The sequence below is a fragment of the Macrosteles quadrilineatus genome, unplaced genomic scaffold (genome assembly GCF_028750875.1).
Source record: "Macrosteles quadrilineatus isolate MER2022 unplaced genomic scaffold, UCM_ALF_1.0 Scaffold_3__2_contigs__length_128488019, whole genome shotgun sequence".
Lineage (NCBI taxonomy): Eukaryota > Metazoa > Arthropoda > Insecta > Hemiptera > Cicadellidae > Macrosteles > Macrosteles quadrilineatus.
Genome location: NW_026542596.1, coordinates 15,942,269 through 15,968,045, shown reverse-complemented (window position 1 = coordinate 15,968,045; position 25,777 = coordinate 15,942,269). Strand labels below are relative to the sequence as shown.

The 25,777-nt window shown below is 34.6% G+C and overlaps 1 protein-coding gene across 2 annotated transcripts in view; it reads left to right on the top strand.

Annotated features, from left to right (window-relative positions):
* LOC128989684 (stress-activated protein kinase JNK) overlaps positions 1-25,777 on the top strand; it is a 59,833-nt gene that overhangs the window by 5,201 nt on the left and 28,855 nt on the right. The window contains exons 1-2 of one of the 2 annotated variants that reach the window (XM_054411672.1): positions 9,343-9,462; positions 25,171-25,213. The gene's annotated coding sequence lies outside the window, so the exon portion shown is untranslated. Of the gene's footprint in view, positions 1-9,342; positions 9,463-25,170; positions 25,214-25,777 lie in introns of those variants that run through there. The other variant, XM_054411671.1, reaches the window with a different exon arrangement.

Here is a 25,777-nt window from a genome sequence, read left to right as displayed (position 1 = left end):
TAACAACGAAATATAAACAGAAAATCAAAACAAAATGTAGAAATTACAGTCACATGTTTTATTTATGGTGTAGGGTGAAAATGGAGATGTCTGTATAGTAAATATTTTTGGTCGAGTTTTCGATCACTGGACGACCTCTAGTTTATATATTAATAGGCAAGCATGTTTCTCTAAAACCTTTTTTCTCAGCTCGTGTGCATCACAGGGAATAGGCCTATCTATGCATACTGTTAGAAATATATTTGCCTGTAGATGTACAGAATCCCTTTATAAACTAAATTAGGCTAAAAAAATAAGCACAAAAAATTAATTTGAAAACTTCAAAAAATTAACATGGAACATATGGGTTGCCATGATGGTGACGAAATAACAACAAAATGTAAACAGAAAAACAAAACAAATGGAAGAAATTCCAATTACATGTTTTATTTACAGTGTGAGGAGAAAATAGAGAAGTCTGTACATTAATTATATTTGGCCGAGTTTCGACCACAGGACGACCACTAGTATATATTAATAGGCAAGCATGTTTCTTTAAAACCTTTTTTCTCAGCTCGTGTGCATCGCAGGGAATAGGCCTATACTGTTAGAAAGATATTTTCCTGTAGATGTGCAGAATCCCATTGAAAATTAAAATAGGCTCAAAAATAACCACAAAAAATGAATTTGAAATTTTAAAAAATTCACATGGGCTTTATGGGTTGCCATGCTGGTGACGAAATAACAACGAAATATAAACAGAAAATTAAAACAAATGTTTAGAAATTCCAATCACATGTTTTATTTTGTGGGATTAAAAATAGAGAAGTCTGTGCAGTGCAAGCACAATTTGTTATTCAGGATTAGTTTTGCCAACAGTGTCATTTGGAGGCTTCTGATTGACTATAATGAAGGTTTACTTATAGAAAAATTAGTTTTTCCTACAGTCACCCGACAAAGTTGTCTACCTTGTACTGTTCGATAGGCAGCGCCACCAGCGTTGCCATGCACTCAGCATAGAAACGCTGGTGGCGCTGCCTACGAATTGACAGGCAAAGCTCTCTCAAAACACTTAATGCTTTTTACCATGCGGTTGGCATTCTGGTTTATAGTAGTATGTTTCTGTGCTTACACCTTTAAACCAAATTTCATCAAAATCGGACAAAAATTACTCAAGTTCACGGATCTATTTATGAGCTATATAGATGTAGATATATAAAAATCTGAACGAACGGTATTTTTGGCATTTGGGGACATCAAAATAAAAAAGTAAATCGGTCCCAAGCCTAGGTCTTACCGTGCCACCAAGTAGGGTAATAGCTACTTCCCTATAGGGAAATTCGCTAACAGGTTGTAGCACATTTTTATTTGAATTCTGTAGATCATGTTTAATGAGAAAAATGCAAATCACTGACTGATAGTGTTTATACTTTTAATAAATATACACATCTTAGGGTATTTAACCATGCCTGGGATAAATGCCCATAAATAATTATTTAGAACTAACCCACTGGGTGTTTGAAGAAACTCATCCCACATTACTAGTCACAGCTAAAAGTTATTACAACAATTTTAAAAGTTATTAAAATTACAAAATAATCCTTCATTATGAAGTAAGAGAGTAAGACTAACTTCAACTCTTGGTTTTATTATTTGTAAAAAAAATGTTCTAATAATGTTAGAATAGAACATGGTAAAACATTAGCTAGCTGGTGTTCTTCATCCAAGTCAATCTTGATATAGATTACCCCTCTCCCCTAACTGTTGTACTTCCACCAAAAGTTCTGTGATTATTACTGTACAAACTTTTGAACTTAATATTTATGACTGAGAAGCGAACTTGTTTAAATTGTTACAATGATTTGCTTTGTTTGAAAGTCTAGTATTTATTCCTAAGTTTAATTTGTAATTTGTATTTTTAAAGTATTTAAATACTTTTAATGATTTAGGCTTAAATGTTTTTAAAAACAATAAAATTTTTGCATGTTAAACGTGTAGTACTGGAGATAGTGGATGCAGATACACTATTCAATACAGTGCTGCAAGTTTAACATGGGTTTTATATGGGCAATTGGAGTTTTTTGGTTAATCACTAGAAAACTACCAAAGATGGTGGGTTTAAATTTTAAAGCTGTTTGTTTTTGCAAGACCTTTAAAATTATATGCCATTTGACATATGTTGCCATTCAAACATTTTCTTTTACAAGGCTACCAACATTAAAAAAATAAAATCATTGAAAAAATATTTAGTTTTTAAAGTGTTCACATGTTGCATATAAAATTATAGCTAAACTTACGAGGATTAATAATTTTCAAACAGAACGAAAATAAGTTTAGTGGTTTCCAAGATACAGGGTATTCTGTGAATATCAATATTTTCCACACAAATGGCCACCATTTTGAAACAGGTGAAGATAAAGGAGTTCTGTTTTCACTGTTCCTTGGGTATGAATTAGTGGGGAAAAGTTTTGTTTCATCTCTATTTGTCAAGCTGTCCGTCTGTAATCTGTTTATGACAGCTTAAAAGACTCACCCTGTATATTGGTTATATGCAAAATAAACAAGCATAAAGTTTTTTTTGTTTCAAAAATGTTGTGCCTGTGTTTATCAAAAGAAAGTTAGCTTCTAAATCTTGTATTTATTTCATGGTGATTGTCCTTTAAAAACAATTAACAACTTTGAGGGCTTGTACAGGTTTAGCCATTAACTTACAGAAATAGTTGTTGTACGAATGTTTCAAGATTTTTGCCATGAAACTAACTAGGTTTAATTTGAATTCCACTGGTTATATCATAAGTTATTTTCTGTTTAAATTTCTATTTTTGATTGAAGAGAGGTAATATCTTGGTGAAAATCCAACCAGGTAAATGGAAATTCGCTAGGTAAGTCTGCAGGTTTGCTGCGGTGAGGTATTTTTAGTATATTTTAGATAAAAAGGTACGATAAAGATTTCCTTGAAAAATACAGCAAAGGACATATTTTGGAAGTACCTAACATATTTTGTTGTGGGCTATACAATTCCTCTGAATTTGGAGTTTCTTTCAAGACGTTGACAATAAAACGCTACAAGAGTTCTCAACCTTAAACATCCTGAGGTAATAATCTACTAGAGAACATATGCCATATGCCTATATTTCTATTTGGCAAAAGGCTGTAAACTATGACCACTATGCCTCATATATCTATAAAGCAATTCCTTTTATCATTAAATATAACACGATCGGGTGACATTTAATTGCGAAGCATTCGTTTTGGCTTTGAAATTGTCAGATATTGTATTTGCGAAGGTTTATATGTATTCCTATACAGTAATAGTTTTGCCAGCATATCTGGAAAAATGCACACTAAATATGCAAACCAACTCCTGTTCTGAATAAAGGTTTCAACTTACTACAAGATTCCCGTACGTAGAACGGGCAAACAGCTAGTACAATAATAGATGTGATGATGATTGTTACATCCAAAGAAAATACAAATCACACATAATTCTACAATAAATAGAAGTGTCTTCATGGCTACATAATTTTACTATTGCAAAGAAAGACATTTAATTCCCATGTTAAAGTATGCTACCAGTTTCAGAATAAAAACAAACATAGTGCAATTGAGCCACTGACAGCAAGTGCTGATGTCGAATACTGATTTCTGTCAAATAAGGTGAATAGACTGTGCATGTCAAAGCAATAGCATGTCTTACAAATCAAAATAAAGATATATGATGTCAGCGGTTCTTATGCTAGTCCAGAAGTCATGTACGGTACTGTAGAGATAATAAGTCTGCTTATAAATTTATAAAACACTATCTCCGTAGCTCAAAGCAATCATGGTGGCTCAACCCGTATTGTCTTCTGAGCCTCTTTTTTCATACGACTTTGTCCTGCGTTTGTTGGAAGATAGTTTTTGTCAACAAATTCTTGATGTTTGCTGCATTTGGGTTGACATATGTTTCCCCTCGAATTACATTATCTGGCGTTGTTGATAGTGAGAACATGAACTATCGAGGGCCAGCTAACAAATCAACTATTTACAATAGGCCTACTTAAAATATATATTGATTTTAGATTGTAGCCTTACTTCAATTACTACTGGGGATAAGGGCGTGACGTTACACAAGCCCCCCCCCCCACGAGGACAAGTTTCTAACCCTATTAAAATAATTGGTGCACAAGTAAATTTTATCATGGAAATTGAAAGAAATTGGTTTGTTTGCCATAGTAATTACTATCAGATGAGTCAAACAAAAAAATATACTTCACACTTGGATTTATTTAAAGTTTGGTTGTAAGTGGTCTGACCTCAGCAAGGCTGTGGCAGTGTCTACTGATAGCTTGAGTGTAGATCTTGAGCACGTTCACGTTACTCTGCCATGAAACTTGCTGTGAGTTGTAGTTTCATCACACTAACTTTTCGAATAGCTGCCTGAGTTGAAAAAAAACTGCCGCTGCCGATTTAATTTATGATTTTAGCGAATTTCCAATGTAGGGAATAAGCTATTATTTGTTTTGAGGTCCCCAGAAACCAAAACCACCATCTATTTATTTTATATATATATAGGCCTACATATGTGTCCGTTAGCACCATATCCCGAGCAAAAGTGATCCGATTTTGATGAAATTTGGTATAAACGTGTAAACCTACATTTATTCAAACGAGTTCACAATCCAGCATGATCCGTCCATGTGAACGGGGGTTTATGGTGGGGGTAAAAATGGGTTTTTTTCCATTTTTGACCCTAAAACAATAAATTTACGATTACAGAGAAAATTCAAAAAAATTTAATTTAAAATTCCCATGTTATTCTTATGGAGAAAATGAAAACTGTTGTAGTTTACTTGTTTATGTTGATAACATTTGGCAAAATTTATTTATTTCATCCTATACTATTGATGTATGGTCAAAATACCCCCGCAGCAGCAAACCTGCATACTAAGCGAATTTCCATTTCCATCCTGATTGGATTTTCCCTAAAATGTCTACTACCTACTTAAAAATATAACATTTATTTCCTATTTAAATAGAATTAGTTTACCAAGTACTTAAGTTTGCTGCATCAGGGAGGGTAAAAATGTTTTTTGTTTTATGTAAAATGTTAATAGTTAGTAAGAAATAAAAACATTTTAAAATTTTGATCTAAATATGTTCATAAACAAGCAAACTACAACGGTTTACTTGTTCTCCATAAAAATAACATGGGAATTTTAAATTTAAATTTTTTTGGAATTTTCTCCGTAACTGTTAGGCGCATAATAACGCTTCAATATACTAAATTATTTGTTTTTTTAAGCTCTACAAAATGGTTTGGAAAGAAATTGCTAAATTTTATGTTTTTTTTTGTAAAAAATGTGAAAAACCTATTTTTACCCCATAAAACCCCCGTTCCCATAGTCCAATCATGCTGGTTCGCGAACTCTCTGGGTCTCTGGGGACATGAAACTGAAAAAGAAAATCGGTCCCGGGTCTAGGTTTTTCCATGAGACTTATGGTAATACCTAGCTTATTCCCTATATGGCATGAAATTCACTGAAAACACATCTCATTACCTTTCTCACCGCAGCAAACCTAAGTACTCATTAAAACTAATGCTACTTAGATAGGAAATTAATTTCACTAATATAAGGTTATATTTTAGTATAAATCCAGCCAGGTAAATGGAAATTAGCTTAGTCTGCAGGTTTGCTGCGGCGGGGGTATTTTCATGTTTATATGTGTTTCCGTGTCGTTTGTGATTGTATTTGCTTAACCGGGCTTCTTCATATTTTAATCATGAAGATCTTCAGCAAAAGTTTACTCTATCTTGAATATGATATTGTTTCCGAGCCGAAACTAGTTACTATCTTTGCCAATAGTAATTAATTGTTACTGTTATGCGATGTAAAGGATTACCAGAACATAGTATTCACCCAATTTGAAAATACTGAATAGTTATGTCGATGTCACTGATACAAGCTTTATACTTCTGTACTGTATATATACTAATGTGATTAGCAAGAACATGGCACTATACACCCTAATCGATAGTATTGTATATAGAGCCTGTGTTTCTAATGTGATAGAACAATGCATATGCACTAAAGGTTTATTGGGGACCGGCTAGTAAATTAACATGGAATTATAGCTCCACTATCACTGAACAAACACCTTCATTGATACATCACCCACTTCAATTTTGTTATTTATTGTGTGATCATAGCAAACAGATACCTAGTCAATACCAAACTAGGAATAGACGGTGTAAACAAGAATTTATAAAATTCAGCTCTACATTTGAGTAAAAAAATTTCCCTATAGGGAAGTAGCTATTACCGTAGGTGGCACGGTAAGACCTATGCCCGGGGTCGATTTACTTTTTCATTTTGATGTCCCCAGAGGCTAAAATCATTATTCGTTAAAATTTTTAAGATATATATTTTTATACGTCCGTGAACTTGAGTAATTTTTGTCAGATTTTGATGAAATTTGGTTTAAAGGTGTAAGGTGGGATAAACTCGAATGAGTTCGCGAACCAGCATGATCGGATCATGGGAACGGGGTTTTATAGGGTAAAAAATGTTTTTTCTCATTTGACCCTTCAAAACACAAAATTACCCAATTTCTCTCTAGATATTTTAAAGAGCTTAAAAAAAACAAATAATTTAGTATATCAAAGTGTTTATGTACGGTTATTAGTAAGATTTAAAAAATAGTAGATGAAGTCAAATGGGCGAGTCCGTGGGTAACAGCTAGTTTTATTAACTTCGGTTATCCAAAGGGCTAGTGATAGTGCAAAAGGATAAATGGTATTTATCAGTGTTTTTTAGGGACTAGTTAACTTAGGTCTATAGTTTCACTATTAAATTTGGTTATGAAAAGTGCAATTTAATATTTTTCACATTTGTTCTATACACTTATTTTTTAAAACGTTTTTATTAGTTCGCTTTCTTGTCCGGTACAAATTTTTCAATCAATTTTATACTAACTTCCCGATGAGCTAGAGACTTGAAACTTGAAACATAGCTCACAAATGGAAGACAATGCAATATTATATAATTTTATTTTCATATTTCCCTTGGGCTACGCCCCATGGGCTTGTTTTTATTAACTCGCTTTCTTGTAAATTTTGATATTTCCCGATGAGCTAGAGACTTGAAACTTGAAACTTAGCTCACAAATGGATGACAATGCGATATTATGTCATTTTATTTTCATATTTCCCTTGGGCTACGCCCCACGGGGTTGTTTTTATTAGCTCGCTTTCCTACAAATTTTGATATCAATTTCAAACGAAGTTCCTGGTGAGCTAGGGACTTGAAATTTGAAACATAGCTCACAAATGGATGACAATGCAATATTATATAATTCAATTTTCATATTTCCCTTGGGCTACGCCCCATGGGCTTCCAAATTTTTCATGTTTACATTTTGAAAGAATGTAAATATATCAATTAATTTAAGTCAGCTGTAAATAGTTAAATTTGATAGTTCGAAGACCAGAGGTTAAGAGGTAGGCCTATAGGTTATGCTCCCAAGAGATTCTTTATACAAACAAACATTTCAAAATAAAGATAAACAATCTGATTACATATATAATGGTGTTTGTTAATAATGTCAAATGTTATTTATTTAGTATTCTATTACGTAAACAATAAATTAAATAGATTGATATATTTATAGTTAGTAGGTAGGCCATACATTCAATGTAATGCATAATTATATGAAAATAAACTCAAATAAGCCTTAGATTTCCCACATGCATCTGTGTTAATCTGATATGGATGCTTGAAATAGATTTAATACCCACACAAATTAAAAACTAAAAAGTAGAAAATAATTTATAAATAAAAGACTTTTTTAAAACAAAACGTTTACAAACACACTAAAAAAAAGAAGAAAATAATTTATAAATATGTGGAGAGTATAAATACTTTTAAGATTTAAAACGAAAAACGTGGGGTGCATGGAACTGATAATAATACATTAGTTCAATAGGTGAAGGTAATTGTAAATTATCTATTGCATGCACCCCACGTTTTTGTTTTAAATCTTAAAAGTATTTATACTCTCCACATATTTATAAATTATTTTCTTCATTTTAGTGCGTTTGAAAACGTTTTGTTTTAAAAAAGTTTTCTTATTTATAAATTTTAGATAGTAAAATTGTTAGATACAGTCTGTAAGTTAAAGTATTATAGTTTATAAATTTTATTTTGTAACTTTTGGCACATTGTTTTGTTGTTGTGAAAAAAATATATTTATTAATTTTCCATATTTAAGCTTTAAAACCGTGTCATTTGCTTGTTTACTCGTTTATTAGTTTATTAAATTTTGTTTATACATCTTTTTTAATCCGTTTTAGCTCTATTTGTTGTACCCGAGATGGATGCTGTAATCCGTTGCACTCTGCAGGCTGTAGCGTTTGGCACATGGCTTTGTATATTGCATTGCTGCATCAGTATCTGACGCCGTGCCAGAGACCTGCATACTTGCAACTTTGTCTATTTTGGAAAATTCATCCAGTGGACTTGTGTATGGAATGTCGACAAATCGGGGTTCTAACTTATCACCACAGTCACAGAAGGAAGTTTAACGTCACTGATTTTACTAAGGGGACACAGTGGGGAGCGAGCTGATCTAGTGGTCCCAGAGGTCCCGGGTTCAAATACCGCCATTCACTAATGAATCTTATCAAAGTTATAATACCATAAACCTATAGGCCTAGCCAGGACTAAAGCCTTGAATCCGTGAAAGTAGGAAAAAACCATGGGGCCACCAATCAGGGGATTAATTTAGTTTATTTTTTGGTGTTACAGCTATAGTTCGGCCGCTTAGAAAGCGACCTCCTCTAGCATTGGTTTAGCATCAGCACGCAGGTCGTTTTCTATGCGGCAGAACTATAGCAAAAATTGTTTTACAAAAATTGTGTAAAAATTGTTTTTTAAACGAAATCAAGACATTTTGATTTGACCTTGAGGGTGGTTTCTAAGGCCAGTCGTAAAAGTCCAATTATCTATGTCCAGTTTCAACCCATCAAATCTACGACTTTTCTCAGGATTGTACCAGCGACCTTCAGATTGTTTGGCGATATAACCACTCCGCTACCCAGAGGTAAACTTACACTTTTGATCCTCGAGAAACCTCCAGACTGACAAATCGCGTATTTCTTTAAGGAGTAAATTGGTAAACCCTTCTTAAACGGCATCAATGATATTTTTCATCCCCTCAAACAGACAAATGGCTTATTTCATGTAATTTTGGATTTCTTAATTAGTAAACCCTTAGGTGTCGCTGATATTTCCGCCGGCGAAAGCGGAAGTGGTTATTAGCGGTAGATCGGAACGCGGCGGTCCGGGTGGCGCGGGCGCGTGCGCGTGTTTCAGTCGTGGGTGTCTGGGCTATTGATTGTAAGGGCTCGGACCTAGCCCTCGTGTTGTATAGACGTGTAGCCGTGTAGACGTGTTGTGTGAATGTGTCTGTGTGTGAACACGTCAACGTACTCTAGGTGACAAGGTAAGCACATCAAACATCCTAAGCTAGGTAGTTGGTAAACGTTTTACGATTTCTTGGATGTGAATCGCTTTATTTGCGGTACTGTCAGGATTGTGATCTTGTGATATAAGGATTTAATTTTACAGTATGTATTTTTTCCAAATCGGCAATGAGAGCGAATGAGAGATTTTGCAGTAGAACTTATTATTCAGAATATCGTCGGGTTGATCATGAGGAAAGCTCCTTTTTTACGTTTCCTAAAAATGCGCCCTAACATCCTAGAGTAGTTTAATAACGTTTTCCGATTTCTTGGGCTTGGTTCGCTTTATTGTATGAGTGTTAGGGCTGGTTTTTATTCTTACGATAGAAGTAAAGTGTTTCAGGAGGTCAACGCCGCTTCATTAGATAATAAAAGGAAAGGTGGTTGCATTTTGATGTTCTGAAATGTACGCAGCTGGCCTTGACTATCAGGTTTTAACAAAAGGTTGCTAAAGAAACGGCTGGTATCAGTAGCTACACAGATCATCACACAATTCTGTTATTACCTTACACCTTTACACTTGATTAGCCTTAATTGTGGTGTACTGTAATTTAAGACTTTTTCGGCGACCTTTTTAAAGGTTCTAAACTGGGCCCCAGATGTCCTTGATCATTGGGTTTCAATTCTCAAGATTAACCGATTTCCTAAGGAGATAGCATCGCGTTATTATGGTAGGCTCTACTGTAATCGGGTGTTGTTTATAATCATGAGATAAAATGAGTTTTCAGTGATTTTCTTGAATGGGGTTTGTTTCTAAATCAGTAGCAAGCAAATAAAACACGTTTAACATGCTGAGATGCTGACCTCAAAGTTGAATTTCAACTTTTAAATAAAAAAAACTACTTGTGTTCGATGCATATTTGCCCGAAATTCTTCTTGAGCACGAAAAACCGTCATATGGGCATTCAAATGGAGCCATCGCCTTGAATATCATCAATGATTTATTAATATGACGCAGCAACAGAAAAATACACGTTGTAGAAGTTCTGTGCGATTCAATACGAACTCGGTCATCGCTAGAGCTTTTGATTTCAGCATATTTATGTATAAACAAACAATAATCGAAAGCTTATCCTGTTGTTCCCAGTAACGGGGTTAAAGGCCTGTCGGGGAATCTGGCACAATCGGGAGGCTAGGAAACACGCAACTAACAGTTGTTCACGCAATTGCATCGTTTTGTCGACCACTTTCGCCAACTCAGACCCCAATGTGAAAATGTAAATAACATCTACATAAAAATGTTCTGGTTCAATCCAATCAATTATTCTAAAGGAAAGTAATTACAATCGTGTCGGTGAGCTCTCGTACCTTTCATATTACCTGAGTTTCAAGTTCATTTGTGTGTACATTACCCTAATAACATGTGTATGTAAACAGCCCGCCCCGCCCTACTAAAAACAAGGATATAAGGACCAAACAATACGATCTAATAAAACTCCTCCTTGGACATTTAATTTACGACTTTTGTCTAATTTCTCGTCACGTTAGAGGTTTCAGTCTAAAATTCTAAATTAGGCCTGTTTGAACTAATTAGCCATTGAACAATATAGTTGTTTAATATGAGCTGGTCTCTTTGCTTATCAGCACGAGCATTTCTGCAAGTGCCTTGACTTGGCTTGTCCGTGGTCTTTATTAAGTTGAGTAATTTGTATCTTATTTGCACGTTAATTGCAAATCTTTGATCTTCATTGACCATAGTTTTTGCAAGCTTCTACAAAATTCGCCTCGATTTCAAAGAGTTGCTTTTTGTGCTCTTTCCATGTTTTTTATGACGATCTAGGCTTAGGCCTACCAGTCTTTTTCAAGATCACTATTTACTAAGAGTTGGCATACTTTAGCTGAAATAATTACATTATTAACTTGTATTTTTAAAGTAAATTTTCTGATTTCCATGTCATTTTACAACACCAAGAGCCATTTTCACTGCATTCTTATCAAAACTGGTGATCGTATGGCAACCCATAACCTTATCTCTGATTCTATGATTTTCTGATTCTACTGTCAGAATGGATCCGAGAAGGAGGATCTATGTTGTTCAAACCCCTTACTTAAGTTTCGTCGAACCTTTTCTTCATTAATTTATTAACCAACTAGCAAAACTTAGCGAGAAATTAACTGCTGAACGCAATACCTTCCCTTCCATGTTAGCACTACGGGGAAAAGGTTCACATGTTCTAAAGTGAAACGAAACAACATTTGTTTCTTGTTACACAAAATCTAAGTACTCATTTAGCCAATTTTTAGCTATACTAGGCATGGATCTAGTGTATAATTCATTTTAACATGAAATGGAGTACAATGTTAATGAAGTAAGCCTACCTCCCCTAGAAACTGTCGTAGCTGCGATGAAGGCGAGAAAATCATCTCGTTTTTTTTTATATTTCTAGTTCGCCCTTCCTGGTTTATATTTAAATTTACATACCTGTTACTGCGTTTTGCCGTGACAGATTTCTGCATATTTCAGGATACAAAAAAGTGTTTCTTTACATACATAAACGCACTATAATACCGAATTTAACAAAATTGAGTCCATTGTTTTTTGTTGACGCTTTAACGTTTAACCATAGTTATAAGTAAAGGCATAGAATATTTTGATAAAGCTCTAAAAATAGCCAGTTTGGGATTTAAAAAATAACGTACAGTTGGTAGTTTAATTGAGACTCCAACAGTGTGCTACTGTCAATTACTACTGAACAAACAACAAAAGAGAGGGATGGAGACGCGGATCTGTCTTTACTACGTTTAATTACTGATTGCTGTCGAATACGCCAACGTTTTTACCAAGTGAAACAGAAACGCCTACATTCTAGTATCTTTTACAGTTTGTAGTCCTGATCTTTTACACCACAATTTGTACTATCAAAAACTAAAATAGTATGTTTATAGATAAGTTTGACATTATAAAACAACACTTGGAATGTCTATGTATTCAAAAGCCAATGACCATTCAGTTGTCTTCATTTAATTTACTAATCGATATTTGTACTTATTAAATGAATATGTTTTTATCTAAATATTAAACTACGATAAATAAATATTGTTTGTCACTACAGTACAACAAATTTTAATCAGAAGCGTTCCCCGTGTCCGTGTTGTGCAAAGGGGTGAGGAAGCGGAGGATAATATAATTTAAAACAACTTTTAACTAGTGTTATAAATAAATTATAATTGCAATTTCATCAATATAAATCGCTTTGTTTTAACAGAGGGATGAAGCTAATAACATTTATTTCCCTCCAACAAATACATCATAAACAAATTACTACTGCATTCTTATCACGAGCTCAACGACCAAAGCAAACCAAGTTTGGGAAATAAGCGAGGTTCGAAAATACACTATCGGTCCATGTGAACTGGTTAGACAAATAATAATACGCCATTCTTCAGGATTGATATTCAGAATTATTGAATACAACAAGAAAACGTAGGCATAATGTAATTCAAAAGGTTGATTTCAATAAAATCTGTCTTTATACGTGTAAACTAGCTGTTCTGAATTATGGGCCTACACAGATTTAACTGACTACTCCCGTACGTAGGACGGGCTAACACCTCGTAACTGTTTATACAGGGTGTTTTTTTAAAAACTTGCATCTTTATTTATGTAAAAACCGCAATAGATAGAAATATGCAGTTTGCGGGAATCATCTATTGACGTAGGGGGACCAATTGTTTTGAATTCAACGTTACATTCACATTCCCCCCCTTTCCCCCCTGCCCCCAACTTATTTTTTTTAAATAGCAAGGTACCCCTTGTGACATATAAAATAAAAGAGCATAAAAAAAGAAAATGTTTGATGAAAAAAAATTGAAAATCGGTTCATAAATTTGTGAGATATTCCCCCCCTCACCCCCCCGGAACTTAATTTTTTTTAATAGCAAAGTACCCCTTGTGACATATCAAATGAAAGAGCATGAAAAAAGAAAAATTTTGGTGAAAAAAAATTAATCGGCTCATGCATTTGTGAGATAATCACCCCCCTTTTCCCTACCCATAACTTGTTTTTTAATAGCAAGGTACCCGCCCTTGCGAAATACCAAATAAAAAATAAATTTCACCAAAATTTTTCTTTTTTCATGCTCTTTCATTTGATATGTCACAAGGGGTACTTTGCTATTAAAAAAATTAAGTTCCGGGGGGTGAGGGGGGGAATAACTCACAAATTTATGAACCGATTTTCAATTTTTTTTCATCAAACATTTTCTTTTTTTATGCTCTTTTATTTTATATGTCACAAGGGGTACCTTGCTATTTAAAAAAAATTAGTTGGGGACAGGGGGGGAAAGGGGGGGAATGCGAATGTAACGTTGAATTCAAAACAATTGGTCCCCCTACGTCAATAGATGATTCCCGCAAACTGCATATTTCTATCTATTGCGGTTTTTACATAAATAAAGATGCAAGTTTTTAAAAAAACACCCTGTATATGTTTTGTTGTTAAAGATGGTTATGAATCAAACGTTTGGTCTGTGTGACCCATTTGACGAAGGCTTTATGGTTTTATACAACAGTGATTTTACCGCCAAAGCAATACGGAATTTAATTATTTATTTGAAATATATTTACAACACTAATTAGTCTAAATATCGTCAAGAGAATAGTGACTTGTTCAATGTAACACCTCGATAAACACAATTAATTATTATATTTTTCAGTATTGCTGTTTTCAAAATCGACAGGAAAATACCGCTGTGACATCAACTTGGGACATCCCGGGAATTAAATCAACTACTAAGCCGAGGAAGCGTATACCTGCCCTATCTCTGTTGTACGACGAATATTCATTTTATGTTAGGGAGCCAAATAAGGATGTCGATTAAATGTAGGTTGAAATTGAAATAGTAGTTTACGCGACGATTGCGTAAAGATAGTTTTAACGACACGAGTAGAAAATTTAAGGTTCGAGCCTTCGCGAGTGCCTTAAAAACTTCTACGAGTGTCGTTAACACTATTTACGCGAGTTGCGTACTCTACTTTACCTACGACGGTGTTTTAATTACTAAAAATCACTACTCATAACTTCTAAGAGAGGTTATGTTTTTGTTTATAACCTCTAATTGTCACTGACAGTTATGCAACGAAACATTTTATGCAATACTAATTGCACCAATCAACAATTAAATTGGCCTGAACAGCTGATTAGTTGAATTTCGAATCATTACAATTTTGCTTCTCCTCTCTCAATCCTTGAACCTCATTGGTCCGTTAACCGTGTTGTTATGAGTAAAACTATGCTGTTATGAAAGTAAACTATGCTGTTATGAAAGTAAACAATGCTGTTATGAGATACTTTTCAATTCTAAGAACTGTACTGAAACAGAGACTTTAAATTGGTGTTTAATAATCGATAAACACCGTTCCACTATAGAGAAGTAATATCACGCGTTTTGCGACAATATCTTTCTATACGAAGTTCCATATCGATGTGGTGTATCAACATGATTTTATTTATAACTAGCTGTTACCCACGGGCTTCACCCCGTTTGACTTCATAAGTATAAAACTATTGATTGGTTAAGTTAAGTTGAAGTAAACAAAACAGAATACAGCAATACAAAAAATAATCACACCTGATTTTAATAAGGTAATAAATTGATAGAATAACGTACAAATAAGTACAGCTGAGGTATTTTTAACATTAGGTATATGGAAAGTTCCCTTTAGAAAGGAATTATGAACCTTAAAGCAATTTATGATGAAAATGGTTAGTTTTGCGCAAGGTTTCTCGTCATGACCGTCATGACAAACATTTTTAAGTATATGCTTTATGGGGGTGTGACTTGTAGTTTTCTCAAAAGTTCATGGGTACTTTGGGATTTATGGATTCTAGGAGTTTATTTTTGTCTTTGTTAAGATTTAACATTTGCGATTTCTTATTGTAAGATCTTTTTCCGTTTACTGTTATTTGTAAGATCTGCATGTAACTAGTTAATTAAATTCTTGTCTAATACAGTTGACTAGCAGTTAATGATAGAATCATGTTGATTGATAATATCGTATACTCTTGCATTTTGTAGTTGCTTTTATAGCGAATTTCCCTAAAGGGAAGTAGCTATTACCGTTTATGGCACTGTAAGACTTAGACCCGAGACTGGTATAGTCTAATTTTGATGTCCCTAGAGTTCAAAAACACGATTCGTTAAATATTTATACAGGGTGTCCCGTAACTCTCTGGACATATGTATTTAGTGTTATTGCTTAGGTCGAGACAAACACATTTCACCATAGGAACATGGGTCTGTGGTGTCTAGTTTTCCGTCTCTCCGTAGTTATGTGTCTTTTACAAATAATTAATAACTCCTAAACGGTTAGAGATTCAGCGTTGAGATTTTTGCATAAATGTTTATCTTGTTAAGACCTATATTTGTTTAAAATTATACTAAACAATCATTTGCCGTTTTAAAACGTCAGTCATTTAAAATATTAGATGCCAAATTTCACGAAAACCGTTAACTTAACGAAAAAATTGCACAAGACATTTTTTTTAATTTTATGTAGTTTTCAATGATACCTTATTTGTTAAGAATGTATAATGTAACAGAGAAATGTCTACTTTTCTAAATACATGACCACTTTTCTCCATTTAAACAATGCGAATACCCCTTTTACGTTGTTTAGCATTGTTTAAAGGGAGAAAAAGGTCATGCATTTAGAAAAGTATACATTTCTCTGTTATTATTTATCCATTCTTAAGAAATAAGGTATCATTGAAAACTACATAAAAATTACTAACTTTTAGCAAATTTCCCATGTAGGGAATAAGCTATTACCATAGATGAAGTAATATAATACATATATGCACATCAAATGAAAGGTCTTTTTAGTAGAATACGATACCGCAAACCGCACTTGAGGTTGATCCTGCGCAAAATGGCAGCCTTTCAAAGATTTTTTTGAATCTGCCATTTCGAATCTTTGAACGACTGCCATGTTTTACTCAGGCGTTCTTTTGAGCTTGAATTTACGGCATTGTAATCTACAAGTGAAGACCTTTAATTTGATGTGCATATCGACCTATGCTTACGTTAAAATTGTTCTTCTGATTCCTAGGGCTGTGCCCCCTGAGGAGTAAGCGTGTTATACCAATGCAAATTGAATTAATCTTTGAACAACTGTCATTTTTGGCTTGGTTGTCCGTTTGAGTTCAAATTTGCGGCATTATATTCTGCTAGTAATGTCCTTTAATTTGTTGTACATGTCAACCTATGGTTCTATTTAAGATTTCCTTCTGACTCCATGCGGGACGTCCCCATGATATGATAGAAAATTGATATTTCCTAAAAAAAAAGTAGATTTTTAGGTGTGGTGTTGATGTACCGAATCTTATTGATTTATCTGTTGTCGTTTAGAAAATATTTAACTGTCTTCGGACTTAATTACGGGGATGCGGAATACTATCCCCCGGAAAACTACCCCCCAGGTGAACCGTGACGTCACAAAATCTGCTTACTAACCAATATTGAAGCCGTGTCCGCGACTGGAATACTACCCCCCCCTAGACAAATCATGCTATGTAATTTTTATTTTTATTCGAGTAATTCCGTTGGATAATAGAAAACGCATGTGGTGAATATAAAACAGATTTTCGAAATGTTACAGCAAGTTTGGTTGGTTAGGTTAGGTTAGATTAGAACCGTTTGACAACTAAATTTGAGAGTCCGTGACTGGAAAACTGCCCCCCTCCGGTCTCTGACGTCAATATGACGTAGGAACCTGCTTGGGGGGGTAGTTTTCCGGGGGGCAGTCTTCCGGCGACCCTTAATTACCACCCTGTATATACATACATACACACGTCCGTAAACGCGATAACTTGAGTGATTTTTGTCCGATTTTGATGAAATTTGGCTTGAAAATGTAGGGCTGGATGAAATTGAATGAGTTCGCGAAACAGGTGAAACAGGTTGAACTATGGGAACAGGTTTCTCATTTTTGTCCCAAAATACATACAATTTTGCAATTTCTTTCTAGACCATTTATAGAGCTTTGAAAAATGAATAATTCAGTATATTGAAGTGTTATTGTATGCATAACGGTTTCATAGAAAATTAACAAAAAATTCATGTTATTCTTATGGAGAAAATGAAAACAGTTTTAGTTTACTTGTTTATGGATATATGTTGATCAAATTTGGCAAACTTATCTATTTTCATCATATGAGTTTGGTCAAATCACTTTTTACTATCCCCGTATTAGCAAACGTTAGCACTCGTTAAATGTAATGTTATTTATAAGTGGAATACAAATTTCTCATTTACATTAATATTTTAGTAAATAAAAATTGAATCAGTCAAGTTGATATTCGCTTAGTCTGCAGGTTTGCTGTGGTGGGGTTATTTATTTATTCCATTTCTAATTTTTATAGTAATTGATTGTTAATTGTTGATATGTTCGTGTTTGTGAAAATGTGTTCCCATCAGCTAACTGATATCAAATGAACAAAAGAGTTTGATTGTATATTTTGATTAGCAAACCAACACATTATTTCTCACAAGCGATTTCAACAGTAATTGAAGCCGTCCGCTTACATCCTAATCTAAGGGAATGGGGTTGGAGACAGCGGTTTAGCTGGTATTGGAAACCCATACATTTTTATATGTCCGTCTCAATCGGCTGGGGTATAAAGGCAAACGCTCGCTCTCATTTTTAAAGGATAACATTCGTGTTCGCACCATTTTTGTCTATTTACAAACAAATGGTTACCTTCAGTGGAGACAAATATGTAAAAATTGTGCTGTATATTAACAAAAATACCCCCGCCGCAGCAAACCTGCAGACTAAGCGAATTTCCATATACACAGCTAGATTCCACTAAATTATTCCCTTAAAATTGTCAGATTTATTTCCTATTTAAACATCATTAATATTAATGAGTACTTTAGGTTTGCTACTACAGGGAAGAAAATAGGGGGTTTTTATTGAAATATTAATAGCTCAGTATGAAGTAAACAAAATTTCAAAATGTCATTAATATATGTCCATACACAAGCAAGCTACAACACTGTATTTATTCTCCATAAGAATAACATGGTAATTTTAAATTTACATTATTTTGCGATTTTTCCGTAACCGTTAGGCATGCAACAATGCTTCAATATACTAAATTATTTGTTTTTTTAGCTCTACAAAATGGTTTAGAAAGAAATTGCAAAATTTTATGTTTTCAGGGTGAAAAATTAGAAAAACCCATTTTTACCCCATAAAATCCCCCATAAACCCCTGTTCCCATAGTCCGATCATGCTGGTTCGCGAACTCGTTCGAATAAATGTAGGTTTACACATTTATACCAAATTTCATCAAAATCGGATGATTTTTGCTCGAGTTATCGCGCTAACGGACATATATATATTTTTCTTGTAAGATATAATCTTGTAAGATCTTTATATATAAGATCTTGTCTATTTCCATGTTAAAAGTCGTATCCAATTTATATATATGAATTTGAACGGATGGTGTTTTTGGCCTCTGGGGACTTCAAAACAAAAAACTAAATCGGTCCCGGGTCCAGGTCTTACCATGAGACCTACGGTAATAGCTTATTCCCTATATGGGAAATTCGCTAAAAGTTCGAATACAATTTTTAAATATATAAAATTACAACCACATTAAAAAAATAATAATCAACCGTATTAATTTTTAAACAATAACATTTTTTATTTCATCAAGATATAAAAGAATAAATTCAATTGGAATAATAAGGCTTGTGTACTGTAGCTGGAAAAGTGGTTACAGTGCCTTTAACACACCTTTAAAATGTAAAGATGAAAGATTAGACTTTGAGAAAGTCCGTTTTTAAGGTTGGAGAGACTGGATCTAGCTGGCAGCTGGCATTGATCGTCAAGACTTCTGATAAATGGTCCACGTAATACATCTTCCATTCATACTTGGGTCAACAAGCCCAGTGCCACTAAAACGCCCAGCTTAATTAGTAACGGTAACGTTGGTAGCCCAAGACAAGGTAAACAATTTAATAACACCACACTGGGTATCTCAGAAACAGTTTCAGTTTAAAATTGACGGCGTTGTCTTATTTTATGTACTTTATTAGCTTACAGATTTTAAATTTGTGTTTTAGCTATCTGTTAGGTATACAATAGAAATAACCATGAACCATTGTTGTGCTATTTATTCTGAGAATGTGTTGTTTAATTGTGTTCATTTTGATCATGAAGTGCAATTGAGCACATTTTTGTGGTACTTTGTGCCCACTTAACTGTCTCAAGGTTGTCGGTTCGATCCTAAAAAGTCTATTTCGAGGAAACTGAACCCACCTGTCCTTTATAAAATGTCCAGGTAAAAACTGCTTGTATACTTACTTATATAAACAGGCTATTCAGTCAAAATAATTTCATTTTAAATATTTCCTTCACTCGTATTAAGGTTAACATATTCAGCATTTTGTTTCTGCCTCAATGATAATGCTAATGGTAGCCATAAGACGGCCAAGCTTTCCTTGATCATTGTCCTTTTATTTAAGCTTGACTAAAGAAACAGCAAGTATACATTGTCAGTATTTCAGTAATATCGTTTCACAGGTTATCTCGCTGCAGTATACACCCTGTATTCATAATCAGTTTCAAAAACGACGCCTAGCACCCCGTTGTAAAGTAGCAGTAGTATCAGCTGATCAGTTGACAATTTTAATTGTTGATCTTACTTGTTCCTGTTGATACTCGCGTATTCTTAACCTAAGTTGGTGGAAGTTAAAGGAAGGTAGATTAAACTGTTTTAAAAATGTCAGTTAGTGAAAGTGAAGTTGACGAGATGGAAATGAGAGCACAAACTGCTTATAATATTCGATGCTGATTGCTGAGATCTAAAAAATTAAATGCAATATTACCCCAATTGTACCTGATACAGTATTTATGGTAAGAATGCTGCTAGCAGAACCTATTCCCTGAAAAAGGTAACTTATTGTTTAACGAAGTTTTACAAACACGTAATTACATGAAATCAGCTGATTATACAATAAGTCGTTGCATCACTTTCAGTGGCACTGACAATAAACGAAAACATAACCTCTCTAAGAAGTTATGAGTAGTGATTGTTAGTAATTAAAAACCAGATTGTTAGTACAGTAATTAAAAAACTGTCGTAGGAAAAGTAGTGTACGCAACTCGCGTTAGTCTTTACGACACTCGCCAAGGCTCGTGCCTTAAATTTTCTACTCGTGTCGTAAAGACTAACTTAACGCAATCGTTGCGTAAACTACTATTTGTTAATATTTGTACTTCATTAGGGATAAATTTTACAAACAAAAACTGATGAAGTTCACCCATATGTTTTAACAAGACAACCATTGTTACAAGCTCACATAAACATGCTAGGGAAATCGTACCAGTGCTAAATAATTGCAGTCAATTAATGATACTCTGTCGCATTCTGTATATCTGATGATATACTGGTGTGCCGTATGTACCGCAGGCGGTGGGGGTGGTGGTTGGGGTTGTAAATAGAGACAATCAATACCAGGCGCTCAGCTGGTTCCCCCTCCCCACCATCTACGTCATCACGTGTCATATTGTTGCCTGCAAGTGGAGGGGGGGGTCATCCCCTCCCCTCACGACTTCATTCTGTTGACGTCGTTGAAATTGATGGATTAATACTTTTTTTACATCTCAAACACTCGTTATAGAAAACTGAGCTGCGCGACGATCTTGTCTATTTCCATGTTAAAAGTCGTATCCAGTAAAAAAAATGTTTAACTTAGTTAAATTGAACCACCAACAGTGTTCTGATATCAATCACTAATTTATGTTGAACTAGCTGTACCCGCGGGCTTTGCCCCGTTTAGCTTCATATGTGAGCTCGTTCGCATGGCTCAATCACGTCCTGGTTGAAGTTCGTTCGCTACGCTCACTCACCTTTAGGTTGGAGCTCATTCGCTGCGCTCACACGTCCTGGTTGAAGTTCGTTCGCTACGCTCACTCACCTTTACGGTTGGAGCTCGTTCGCTGCGCTCACTTGCCTTCAGGTTAGCTCGTTCGCTACGCTAACTCGCCTCCGGGTTGAAGTTCGTTCGCTACGCTCACTCACCTTTTGGTTGCAAATTAGCTGTTGCCATAAATAAAAAAAAAATAATAGTGCTGCACTCTGTTGGTAATCCTTGTAACTTTAATGCTATTGAACATCACAGAACAGAACCAACTTGTTTAATTGAAACAGCTGTTATGATTCATTAATTCCATTTAAATATGAGTACTCATTAGGTTAACATGGGAAACTCCAGAGCCACTGGGGCGGAGCCCGAGAGTCCGATCAGAATAAAAACCACTTAGTTTTCCTATGTAATGCCTAAAGAATCAGTGTACCAAATTTCAGCCTCCTAGGTAAGTGGGAAGTGGGAGGATTAGTGATGAGTGAGTGAGTCAGTCAGTCAGTCAGTGAGGGCTTTGCCTTTTATATATATATAGATACACCAACCTTTAACCTAACAAATCTGAAAAAACTTATTGTTAGTTATCGCTTTGTTTTTTCCCTCCACCATCATGGTAAAAACAACTGTGGGGAAATTATAATTTTAGACTGGGTCATACTCGAGTCGTATTCTACTCTATTACTTTTTAGGATTGATTTCAGAGTGTCCATCTAGATGTCTACACCAGCATAGAAATATGTCTAAGTCTAAAGATAGTAATGCCATTACGGCCGATAAGTGATTATAAGCAAGACAGTGGGGACCTTAGTAATAAAGGTGACCGGTTTTAAATCTAATTTATCAACATTAAACACAGACTGAAACCCATAAAGGTTTCCCTCTTCGCTACACTGTTAGTGCATACACTAATGAAAAGTATTAAAGTAAAGTGGCATTTTCAATGAAAGAATTACTTCAGGGAAAACTAGTTCAAACCCATCTGTTTCGTGGATATGCAGGCAGGGATCGAACCTGCTTGAGACGCTAACTACTCCCGTATTGAAGCAGCACACCCGTGTTCGCAAACAACTAAGACCTTGGTTCACTGCTGTAAGTTAAATAACCAAGGATAGCTGGGTTCAGTTTTGAACCACCAGAAAACTTATTGACTTAGAATCGAACTGGCAGTCTCTTGAATGCTAGGTGAGCACTACAACCACCCAGCTGACCAGAAAAAAACTCAGTTGCCTGCATTCTGGTGGGTGCAACTAATGTATTATGTAGTTTCTTGAAATTCTCAAAATAAAACTTTAAAATACCGTGTTTTTTTAATGATTAGCCATTGTAAATCAGCATTGGCCTAATACCGCGACGGCGGTGAATCCAAATCCATCCATGGATTACGGCAGGAGACCAGTCAGAGGTAGATAATTGAACGGCGACACTTGTGAAAATTGGCTTATCCGAATTGGCTGTCAGCTGTCACTAGGCCAAATTGGCAATGCAGTGTGAAGAGCAAAGCTACGGTGACTTCGAGGGTTTGCGGCATTTTAGACGCGTTTTAGCGAATTTCCCATATTTGTAATTCCGAAAGTAGGAAAAAATGTTTTAGTTTTGAGGGATTATTCGTTTAGGTGAGATGGAAAGGATATTATACACCAAATTCTTGTTATTTAACGTTAATATTACATCCATACAGGTAAGTTTTTAAGTTGGAGACCTATAATTTAGTATATTACGTTACTATATTACGTCCGTATATTACGTCGGTTAGCTGTTTATTTAATCAGCTGACTAAGAGCACGGTAAATATACATAACGTTACTTTTTCTTGTTTAGGCACTTTCCAGCCTATTAATACGGATGGAAAAATACCTGTTTCTGTCTAGTATGATGTAAACATTATTTTCTTTTTGTTTAATTAGGAACTATTTCCATTAATTAATTAAATAATTTAGTTTTGAACTAACAACATTTATATCAGGTTATTTATACACATATTAAAATGTTAACTTCTTTCCGATTGTATAAGGGTATAGCAAGTAGACTTTATAAAAGCTCATTTTAAAGCCTGAAGCCCTGTTTTAATGTGTCAACGTAGGTTACGTTTGTGTGCGCTGGTATCAAGTATAAGTGTGTTTTTTTGTGAACTGAATTTTTTAATGTGGGCTCTTCGAGTATTCTCTGAGGACAATGGATGTTTTTTTAATAGTTTGTAACGATAAATTTGTTAGGTCCAAAAGGCTCTCTGTATTATATTCCAAACTGATGTATACCTTAAAATTAATTTGTGTCAAACTATGTTAGTTCTTCATTATAAACTTCGAAAATTGCGAAGATTTACATCTTGTTTGTGTTTTACGAAAGTATCTTTGGACGAAATGTGGTAAATTTATTTATATTCTTGTCGATAATTTTGTCGGGTGAAAAGGGGACTCTGGGAATATAATTCATTCTTCTTCTGCGTTAGTGCAAATCCTAATGTATGCCAGTGTAAGATTTAAAGTATATATATAAAGGAGACCGGTGAACTACATACACAATATATTTGAAGTACTGTACTGTAGTTTCAAAATTATGAATATCAAGAGGAAACCTTTATCAGATAATATATCCGTGGCGATTGTTTAATCTAAATTAGATTAAACTGGTCTACATTAGTCCCAATACACAAGGCCGAGGATTGTTGAACAAAGTTAACTGCAAATCTTTAAAGGGGTGATTGCAATATCGTGTTTAACTTCCCAACCCAATCGCCAAAAAATAGCAATGTTAATGTGTGCTGACGCATTATTAAGTTATGCTTTGTTGTTGATTTTATATAACTTACAGTACAGTTTAAGTCTAAGTTCGCATACTGTCGTGCAGAGAGAATCAATTTATTTAGTTGAAATCCATATTTAAATACTAACAAATTGGGAAATTTATTGAAATTTTTGTCTTGCTACGTTTTTTTTGTATCAGTATGATGGTGTTAGTTGCCCTTAGTAGAAATCAAAATCAAAATAGTAATGTAAAATTGAAGGAAAACATTCTATTTCTAAATTTCAAGTTTCCGAGTGAAAAACTTGAAGCCATTAGTGTTTTCATTGATGTCCTAGCTTATTTATCTAACATAAATCAATTTAATATTACCAAGAAGATGTGGGTATCTGTTTGTAAGTTATGGGTGCATGCGAGTACTATAGGTCGATGGGATTGGGATCTAACTCACAGGTAAATAGATCATCCATTTTAAATCAAGGCCTAATCATGTGAAGTTTCGTGGTGGCGTGTTTGAAAGTAAGACCGGCCACACACAGAACCAGGCAAGGCGGGGCGCGACAGGGCATTTTGCCCCGGGGCGTCTTGTGCGACGGGAATTGCATGGGCTCTTATGGAGCGCCACACTTATCTTGGAGGACCGAGCGAGGCAGGGCACGTCAAAAAGACGCCCCTGGGCGCCTGCAGGGCAAAATGTGATTATGACAGTAAAAACGAATTACGATGAATACATTTGCACTATTTTCATTTACTTTGTTTTTGTTTCGTTAGATATTTCTTTTATCCTACCATACAGCTGATTTAGTAAAGCCAAGGAGAACTTGATTACATAACATCGTATGAATTAAGGCTGTATAATCGACGAGGTTTGAGGTTTGTTATAGGGTTGTTTTTCTACAAACAATGGTGGTTTAAATTGTTTTAAATTTAGTTTCTATAATTATAATGGTGGAGTATAACTGTTTTGATTTGTGTATTATTGACTACATTGTTTTCTTCTGCGTCCTCGCAGGTATTTTAATGACCACTTGTAACCTTCAAATTTCACTTATCAATAACTTGTGTTTCAGAACGGCTGCCCAACGCCAGTACCAGTTGGTTGTTCCCGTCTTGGTAAGCTGACTTTGCTGACCTAGAGAAAATAAATTGTAGTAGTTATAATAATTTATGACTCCTATATAGCGTAAACGACTTTTATATAACAAAAGATAATAGATCTTCTTTGTTGACTCCAGCGTGATGCAATAATAATAAGTTTTAAGTGGATGTTTCTTGCACCGCCCAAGGACAAGTTTATCAGCCATAATACTAATTTTTCTTTCTGTCTTACAGCAAAGAAAGGCTAAAACTATATCTATTTGACTCTCCGACCAGTTACACAATGCCTAGATTACTCGAAGAGTAACTAGCATGGATTAATTTTACTATAGTAAGAAAATATCCAAACAGTTGACTCACTTTCGAAAGTTAAGTAAGTGTGACAAAGTGGTTAGCGAATGTTCAGTTCGGCTTCTTTGATAAATTATTGTATCGCCCTCTTTACAATTAATAAAAATAGATTAAACATTACGATCGTGTCAATCTAATTCATAAACACAAAATTGCGTGCTTGATAAGACTATTTCCGCTATTTGTACAGTGATTTTTACATAGTATGTGTTGCGAGTCTCATGCCTT